At 36.7% G+C, this 9,189-nt stretch overlaps 1 protein-coding gene across 1 annotated transcript in view; it reads right to left on the bottom strand.

The window, feature by feature from the left end:
- The window catches only part of dek (DEK proto-oncogene), a 379,089-nt gene extending 377,824 nt beyond the window's left edge, over positions 1–1,265 (bottom strand). The window contains exon 1 of the mRNA XM_084435653.1: positions 1,256–1,265. The gene's annotated coding sequence lies outside the window, so the exon portion shown is untranslated. The remainder of the gene's footprint in view (positions 1–1,255) is intronic.
- Between the last annotated feature and the right edge of the window lie 7,924 nt (positions 1,266–9,189).

The following is a 9,189-nucleotide window of genomic DNA, read 5'->3' as shown; positions in this document are numbered from 1 at the left end:
GCTATTGTGCAGAGATGACCTATAGGCGGTTGCATCATGAAATACTCTTATTTGGAGTCGAGAGGATTAAAACAGTGCACAAGTTAGTGGTACTGAGGCAGGAAGGAGACAGGAGAGGATGAAGATTCTGCCATGTTCTAAGGGCAGATAAACAAGGGTTGCAAAACACAAACACAGGGAAGTGGTGAGTGACGTGCAAACTCAGGTGTACACGTGCGCTGCGGTCTGCAAACTCGCTTTCACCGGCTCCCCCCGAAATCCTCAGCAGAAGTAAGGTCTTCTGGCAGAAGTTCCAAACAGCAGAGTTGTGCATATTTCAGAATTGAGAAGAAAGCCTTTTAAATTACAGGTCTGAATTTGATTTCAACTGAAGTAACAATAAGGATGCAGAATTGCAATTTGAATGTAAAGAACTGGAATGGAAATAAATTGGAAATAATTTTTTTTAACAAAAAATAAGAAAAAGCAAAGACCAAGATAGATAGATAGACTACATTAAATAAAATTATAAATCAATATATTTAATAATTTAATGAATTCAATATTTTAATAATTTAATATAGACCTATATCTATCTATCTATCAATAATTTAATATATACTTTTCAATTCATAAGAAAATTAATTAATATATTTAATAATTGAATGTTTAATGAATTCAATATTATTAAAAAAATGTTTAATAGGCCTCCATATATACACTGCACAAAAATGCTTTTCTTACTTAGTATTTTTGTCTGGTTTCCAGTCCAAATATCTAAGAATTCTTATATCAAGATGCATTTACTAGATAAGTAAAATTAGATAATATGTTATGTCTTGTTTTCTGGGGGAATGAATCCAAATTAATTCCCCAGAAAACAAGACATAATATCTTATGGCATTTTACTACTTTAGTAAATTCATCTTGATTTAAGATTTTTTTTTATATATTTGGACTGGAAACAAGACAAAACTACTAAGTAAGAAAATCATTTTCATATATATATATATATATATGAGTGAAATTGAATTGGCCACACCTCAAAGGAAGTTTATTAAAGGTTTATTAATATTTATTTATTTTAATACATTTTGATCTATATTGTCATTCCAATTAAAATTCAGGTTACTTCCTTAGAAGTGTGGACAATTCAATTTTACACTTGTGAATTGAAAAGGACCCAGAATTTTCCACAACCTTGGCTTTCAGACATTTTAACTGGGCCAGAACTGCCTAAAATCTAAATAAACAAAGAGTCTTGCTCATAGAATGGTGTGTGTTGCACTGCTTCTTTAGGCACTGACCGCTGCCACATGAAACACATGTACCTAATAAAAGTGTGAAAGCTCTTCGAAATTGATCTAATCTGAGAGAACAGACTGAGCAAAGCCTACAACATACGCAGACTTGAGCGGGATTTGCAGGCTGCTGAATTCCTGTGGCGAGACAGCTGCTCGGTACAGAGGAGTCCAACCAACGGCGCTCTAGAGCTTTTCCAACACTTCATTCAGTCTCACTGTTGCTGAGCAACCCGTGAGCCAACCTGGGCCTTTCCGAGTGAGGGGATCGGCTGTCTATAAAGGGTCTGGTGGTTTATATTAATCAGCGTGATGCCGTTAGATTCTTTCATTTTGATTAAGGTTCCTCCCCACCTCCTGACAGGTGGTCTGTCTGTCCCAGGCTGCCCTATTGTCCCGCAGTAATCACTCTCTGCCCTGGACATGTCAGGGAGGATTGGGGAACGGTCACCCTGGAGTGTGAACGTCTGCAGTTTTTCTGCCAGGCCACTACGGGTGTTGCGTTTCAGCTGCCCTTGAGCTCTCTCGCGTTTGTTTGTTTGCACTTAAACACTCATTATAGTGTGGATTTTATGATGCCACCCCCCAACTTTTTTTACAGGCTCTTAATGAGACGGAGTGAGAGAGAGCAGGGACACCTGGAGGCACAGCTGACAACCACTGAGTTTAAAAAGGAGTTAAAGAATCAGACAGAGCACAAGTGAAGGGAGACAATAAGTCAAAACTTATCCACCAGCTCAACACAGACGTTCTACTTGCTCGTCAGTAATTCAGCCTCAGTAGCTTTGAAATCCATTTTCCATATGCATAATTCTGACAAAGCTGTAGATATAGGGTTAGTTTACCCAAAAATGAAAATTCTCTCATCATTTACCTTACATGACTTTGTTTCTTCATGTGAAAAACAAAATAAGTTATAAAAAAAAAAAAAAGTGTTTTTTGGCCACATGGTGCCGTTTTATTACTAAATAATACTAAATTACTAAATAATAATACTAATTATATACTATAGTATTTATTAATTAATTAATATTTAGAATTATCTTATATTTTCAGTTTATTCCAGGCTTTATTAATTGTATGTGCTTTTGTCATTTTTAGTTCTAGTGTTTTTCTCAAATATTTCTATGTAGCATTTATTTATTTTTAAGTTTTAGTAATTTAGTACTTCAACATCAACTTATTTCAGTTAGTAGCCAACACAACGTATTTTTCATTAATATTAATATTTTATTTTAGTTCAGTTTTATTTCAATTAAACCATTATTAATAGTTAACAATAACTAAATGGTATAATGGTACGCAATGGGTTTCAATATCCAGTGACTTCAGCATTCTACAAAGTATCTTCTTTTGTGTTCCTTAAAACAAAGAAAGTCATACAAATTTGGAATGACATGAGGGAGAGTGAATGATGACAGAAGTTTCCTTTTTGGGTGAACTATCCCTTTAAGTTTTTTTTTCTTCTTTCTGGTTGATGGTACATACATTTGTGTTGGATGCATCAGCCAATAAAATTAAGGCAAATCCAGTTTTATTTTAATTATGTAACAAAATGGTTAAGATGGAATATTTTGATATACTGTCTAAAAAGTAACAGCTTAAATGCACACAGACACAGAGCCTATGTTGTGTGTATGCGCAGTTGTGGCGTTCCTCAGCCAGAAGTTTTATATTTTCCACTTTTTAAGCATGAAATTCAAACTGTGGAATGACTCTCCTTGGTGCTATTAAGCTTACTTTATTTTACTGGGAATCATTCTAGCACCAAGAAAACTGACAGGATACTTAAACACAGAACTCTACAGAGGACAGAACTTGAGAAAAGGTCATGGAGGACAAAAAAAAAAAAAAAAAAAAAAACCTACCCCTGGCCCTGAGGACACTGCCCTGAAAATTAAAGGGATAGTTTATCTGAAAATGAAAACTGAAAACTCTTTCATCATCTATTCAACCTTATGTTGTTGCAGATGCATGTGACTTTCTTTTATCTGTGAATCACAAAAGGATTCATTTTGAATCATTCACTCACTCAGACTGCGGTTTGTGAACCGGATCAACTGATTCATTGAGATTCAACTCAAAAGAACGATTCATGAATTGAATATTGCATCTCTTCTAAAGTACTCTCATGAATGTGCAGAGAATAAATGACAGAATTTTTATTTTTGGGAGTGAACTATTCCTTTAAAGAAGTTCAAAGAAAAACCGTTCTTCCAGCCTTAAAATGTTAAAGACATTATCAGCCTGAAAAACAATGGAACATGAACTTTATTCAGAAAAACAAAACCTCCCTTTCCATTTGGTCTTTGCAATGGAAACTTGTGGAATGAAAAACAGACTAATTTCACCTCTTTGAATGTGTTGTGGCAGAACCACCTTTAATAATACCACATGATTGAGTAGAATGGAAATTGTGTCCAAAAATGTCCATAAAATGAGCCCCCTGCCCATGATAGAGGAGGGTGCATTTGGGCACTTGCGTCTGTTCAGCCATTGGGATTTTTTTTCTATTTTTCCTTTCGCTTTCTCTCCCAGTTACTCACTCCTTCAACATCAGCCCTGGATGCCCAGTGAAAGCATGCTAATTAGGGTAAGTTGCACTGCTATGATTTTGACTGGGTCAGTTTTGGGTCAGTAACATCTTAAACCCTCCATCGCCACATTATAAACCCGCATTAGTCAAGGTATTTCACAAAACCATGCAACTAATTGTAGCCTGAAGCACCTTGTTAGAACCAGAAGACCATAAAGATACAAAAAAGGAATTACATAACTAAGAAGTTTAACTGAATAGCTGGTAGACATAAATTCAATTTGAACACTGAAGAACACAATATATGTTATACTACCTAACACGCTTGTTATTCATACCACTTAATACAACTGTACATCATTAGCACCTTAAACTAAATAAAATATAACTTAATAGTTGTCCTCAAACAATGCTGGACCCGAAAGATGCCTGTTTTAAATTAAGTCAGGACATTTGGCCATTAAGTTACAAGATCTTTGCATTTCATAATTTGAAAGAAAAATAAAAGTGTTCAAACTTGTTAAAACTCAGTGGCGCTAATTACATTCTTAAAAGCCCATCATATAAAACTATACCAAAGACCTATAAAACAGTGTGATTCAAGGAATGTGTTTTTATTATCAAAACCTACCGAATAATTAAGACCAAAAATTGGTGGAAACTAATGGCCACAAGACTGGCCTCGCTAGGACTGACTGAAGTGACGGGATGCTGATCGATTGTGATGGCAAAAGGAAACACATGCGTGCCGTGTGTCAGGTACAAGAGGCCCGTAAAAAAGCCCCTGCCTGAGTGCTGGGGTGGAGAATGGCGACTTTTGGCTGTTTATGGCGAGTGATAATAGCCCCTTCATAAAACAAACCCTGTGCTAATTATGCTGGTGGTCGCTCAACAGCACCTCAGCAGTAGCTCTAATGAGTTACACTATGTCAATCCAGTAGATTTGGATCTGGGACATGTTACAAATTGTAATATAGAGCAAAGAATAACAACATAAAAATGCTTAATGACGAGTAAATCTTTTTTGGTCCCTTTAAACAGTAACATTATCAAGTTCATTTTATGTGCCGCATGTTGTTTTATATCAGCATATTGAGACTTGATATGACAGAAATGATTTATATTTATATATACATATACTGTCAGAAAAAAGCAAACATTTTTGCTTATCACTGGGGCAGAAAAAGTACACCCTTTGTAATCTTGTATATTCCTTAAGGGTGGATATGAGTATAGGGATTTATCACCTCAAAATGAAAAATTTGTCATCATTTACTATAAATGCATTTCAAATCTGTATGACTTCCTTATATTAAGGTATGCCTAAAAGTACAGTTTTGAACATTCTTGTGAGCATTTTCTCAAAGTGCAGATCTTCCTCTCTGCAGATTCTGCTGGAGAGAAACCAGCTCTGATGATCTAACAGCATAATCTGGAAGAAGGGGCACTCTTTAAGCACGACCCGGAGATGAGCAATTTCCATTATAGATGACTCATGTTTGTCTTATATTTAAACTTACTGGAATTTTGTAATGGCCAACAGGTGGAAAAGAAAGAATGTGAGAAAAAGGGAGAGAGAAATACATCTCTCTGTGGGGGAGACCTATCCTCCAAATTACACTGAGAAAAGAAAGATCGTCCTAGAAGAAGAGTCAGTGTTGTTTCACTCAACGTTAATGGCTTCAAACAGTTCATGAGTAGTTGAAAAAATTATCCCAGTTCATTTGAGTTTAACGTGAGACCTAATATTCACAATAGGGTACCCTAAATCTGGACTCTGACCAGGCCAAAACATGAGCCTGATGGACTTGTTCTCAAGACACTTCTTGGTTGTCTTTGCAATTCGGGAAGGAGCATTGTCTTGTTTAAAAATAACACCTGATTATTCCTCTTTAGATATCAACTTTTCAATTGGAAGCAAGCCATTCTGCAATATTCAAAGCATTAAATGACTTTTCATAGAGAAGTAGCCCACCAATGCAGGAGCTAAAAAGACTCCCCACACAATGACACCTCTTCCTCCATGCTTCACTGTGGTAAAGATGCATATATTTCTTTCAGCAAATTTTCGAAGACAGGACTTTGGAGCATCACCATGTGACTCGTGTTTCATTGTGATTCATCACTCCACACACACAACTTCCCATATTCTGCCAAAAAAATTCAACATTCTGTCTTTGATATTTTTCTGAGACAGAAATGGCTTTTCAAGTAGTGCATTTGCTTACATTTTTCTAATTTCCTGATCAATAATTTGTGGTTAAGTCAATTAAAAGCTTAGTGTTTAGCCATTCATTGACCCATTTTTTACCCAAGAGTGCGAATACATAGTTTTGTTTAAATATAACAGAATGATACTTACATGTTTTTCGGAGGACAAATTAAATACAATTTACCTTGATCTTCAAATTCAAAAGGTTTTTACCCCCCAGCTCTTAATGCATCGTGTATGATCCCTTTTATTTTGTTAAAGTCCCCCTGTAGTCAATCATTTTAACCCTCAAAACTCATCTTTGATCACCAAAATTACATATTTAAATGTCTTTTCCTGTGAATGTTTTCATTCATGCCTTTAAATAGCTTTAATGTAATTCTACACACTTGCTTCATTTGTTTGTGAACCCATGAATATTAGCCCCGCCTCCATTCCCTTACACCAGCTGTACAAGCCGATGTTTCAGAATGGGAATGCGTTTATATCGCTAACGGTAATTAATATGATTAGCCTTTTGCTTGACTATGTTATCGAACAGCTACTAAAGTGTTCACCATCAGAGTCAGATAGTTGCCTTCTAAAAAAAGTTTGGAACAACTTAGAACGTCAGTGGAGAAAAACATCATATACATGTAAATTCATATTGCTAAATGTACCTGATTTTTCATATCAACAGAAAAATAACCCGGGATGACGTGGCTTCCCTTGAGACTTCCCTGCTTTGCAGCAGTTAATGATATTCTAAAGCCCACCGGCACATTGATTTGATTGGTTGTAAAGTAGTTTTAATTCGATTTCAAACCGCGTTTTTGAGTGTCTTTGAACTTTGTTTTTATAGATTTTTTTCCCACTTAGAAGCATTGTTTACAACTTACAGCCTATGTATTAGCATATCTTTCAAATATATATTAGCCAGAATTTTCTTTTGGCCATATATCACTACCCTCAAGATTAATAGGACTTTTCCTATTAATCATAGCTCTCTCTGGATATTATATATATATATACCTCCTTGGTATAAAGTTCAGTGTCATATCGGTTGACAAATAAGAGCCAGAACAACATAAACATGGAGATTCTTACTGTTATTTTGGACAAAGGCTCAGAAAGTTTATAGTGCAGGTGGTTCTCTCGTTTTATCAAAGACACAAATTAACCGTGCTTGCCAGACTTCTCTTGTTTCTGGTTTACTCATTTCAACTTCACCAACAATACAGTTCAGACATCACATATAGCCTTAATATGAAAGCCGTTCCTTATTTGGTTAGACAATCTGTTTTTCGATCCCTTATCCTGACAAGTGCTTGGAACTCAGGACACTGCAGATAAAAGCCTGACTGACCATAAAGACTTATTTATACTTTTTAGCATCAATAAAGTAATCATCCTCCAACTATTTAATCTACTAGATTTTAATGCGGCTGTGAGGAGAAAGAGATTTATGAGAGCTGCGAGGTGTTTCGTGAGAACGGAAAAACACAGCCTTAACAGCGACCTGGCACGCCGCTCGTCCAAACCCTTGACTAAAGCCCTCTCTCTCTTCACTTTTACTGTGCACACAAAGCCCCAACTGGAATATTAGTCTATCCATCCATGATTCGCTCCTCCCAGGCGTCCTCTTACTTCCACGGTCGCTCGTTCTGAGTTGTAAAAGGCAGGCCTGTAAATATTAATGTCAACGGTTACAACTACAACAACACGAGAGCTTTTACAGCAATGGAATAAAATACTGATACACCATCCTGCCCTGTGTTTCACAATGCAAAAACATACACAAAACACAAAACTCCCTTGATCTGAAGACATGTTTTTGTTCATCACTGTTGCACATAACCCCTGTACTATTTATACTATTTTCTGCATCGTTACACAACCAGTAAAATCTTGCGAGAGAGATTAATACAGAATGCAAGTATTTAATTAAATGAGTTTAAAGTTAGTTATTTTAGAAATGTTGAATTCCCTTACATTTGCATGTGCTTCAGGTTGCTGACCCTTAGTATAGACAAAAGTTGTGTAGAGTTATTGGTGAGCTCAAGTATGGCATATTATATGGCAATGTTACGGTAGCACATGACGTACTGAGAATATGCATGCTTTGGGTGGCAGTACGCAAAGGTTTCTAAGTTGTGTCTGTGGCAAGCTGCAGTTTGCCCTTGTGGCAGCTTGTATTTCATACACTGTTTGAAGAACTTTAGAGTGAAAACAAATCAACAAACACCACAGCCCTACTGAACGACCACAAACACACACATTCTCTTTGCTACCGCTCACCAACACCCCACACAATGCTGTCTCAGAGCTCCCATTGAGAACTGTCATCAGTCGGAAGCTCTGGTGATGACATTTGCTCGGCGTAGAGAGAAAACGCACTGTTCCCCAGAGAAAGATGATAGAGAGAGAGAGAGAGAGAGAGAGAGAGAGGTTGAGAAAGTGAAAGATGCGGAGTGAGGAGAGGGTGAAAAGCAAGGGAACCAGAGAAGTGGATAGAACGGATAATGAAGGAGAAATCAAAAGGGGACAAATAGGGATCAGTTGCTTTTCCCTGCTCTGTGTTCAAAGGCCAGGCCCTGGCCCAGTATCCCAGGGTCATGCCTCATTGGAACACAAACATCCTGCCTGGCCCATGTGGCTTTTTATCTGCCCTCCCCTCCACTAGTGCAACCTGTAACCATATCCTACCTGCAGCGTATCCCTTACAGGCATTCATCAACATCAACCATTAAGGCCTGTTCTGGGCACAGACAAAACTTAAGATGAATTTTGAGGTATCGGGGAAAAATATGACATTATAGTTTATGATGAGAATAGAAAAGAATTGAATGATTCTGGTTCCTCAGTGTTTTTTTTTTTTAACAGTTCTAGTACATTAAAAGTGCCCCTATTGTGGTTTTTCGAATATGACCTTTCATGCAGTATGTAATATAGCTGTTTGTGAATGTAAAATCTTTGCAAAGTTTTAAAGATCAAAGTGCACGATAAAAAGACATTGTCTCATAAAAGAAAAAAATCTATTCTAAATTGCCAAACGAGTCATCAGCAATTCTCACTTCCTGTTACATGCCTACATAACAATGTAACAAATTTGCATAATGCCAGCCTATGGTTTTCATTGGCTGCCCAAGAACAATGTCTACTTTGACCCACAAACAGTAGTT

Source organism: Rutilus rutilus (genome assembly GCF_951802725.1).
Source record: "Rutilus rutilus genome assembly, chromosome: 17".
NCBI lineage: Eukaryota > Metazoa > Chordata > Actinopteri > Cypriniformes > Leuciscidae > Rutilus > Rutilus rutilus.
Note: the sequence above shows the minus strand (reverse complement) of the source record. Positions and strands in the feature narration are given on the sequence as shown.